Genomic DNA, 816 nt, shown 5'->3' with positions numbered 1-816 from the left:
AAGTAACAATTTTTTGTTCGGATCAATGACATATTTTTTCGCTTTATCTAGATTAGAGAGATTACAACGAAGAAACGTGATAAGATAATTATATGTGATAATCCGAATTATCCAGAACATATTGTATTTTTATTTTTATATTATGGTTCTATTCAGTATACGTGTTATATTTACCTTCCAGCATTTGCATGTTATATTAAATAAATTGCGAATGATAAGAAATAAAAAATAAATAAATATGAATAGGTAAATGTTAATATTAAATTTATAATAAAGATAAATTAATAATATTTTTAAAGTGTTATATCAAATATTCCTAATTTCAAAATAAATTGAAATTATTAAGTAAAATAAAAGCATAAGTAATAAATTTAAGTTTCGTTTAAGTTATAATTACATAAACATATATATTTAATTCTTTATAAATTTATAGAATTATAACATATTTAAATGTTTAACAAAAAGGAAAGTCAGATCGAGCAGATGGTATATGCGATAAGCTTAGGAAACTTGTGTTCTTTTATAACTGATAAAAATTCATTTGATAAAAACAATTAAAACATAATTTTAAAAATTTTCACATCATCAAAATATATAAAAATTCAATATATCATGTTTTTCATACGTAATAATTTCATACATAGACAATTTTCAAAGTAAGAATTATATCTCATTAACAGAAGCATATTAGACCTTGACTATTAGTATTTTTTACTTATGTTCTATCTATAATTGTAATCAGTAAATTATACAAAATTCATATTAACATTAACTGTCATAATAATTTTTTTAATTTTTCTCTTTAAAGTGCTATGA

This window comes from Teleopsis dalmanni, chromosome 2 (genome assembly GCF_002237135.1).
Source record: "Teleopsis dalmanni isolate 2A chromosome 2, ASM223713v2, whole genome shotgun sequence".
NCBI lineage: Eukaryota > Metazoa > Arthropoda > Insecta > Diptera > Diopsidae > Teleopsis > Teleopsis dalmanni.
The sequence above is the reverse complement of the archived record's forward strand: the minus strand, read 5'-3'. Positions refer to the sequence as shown.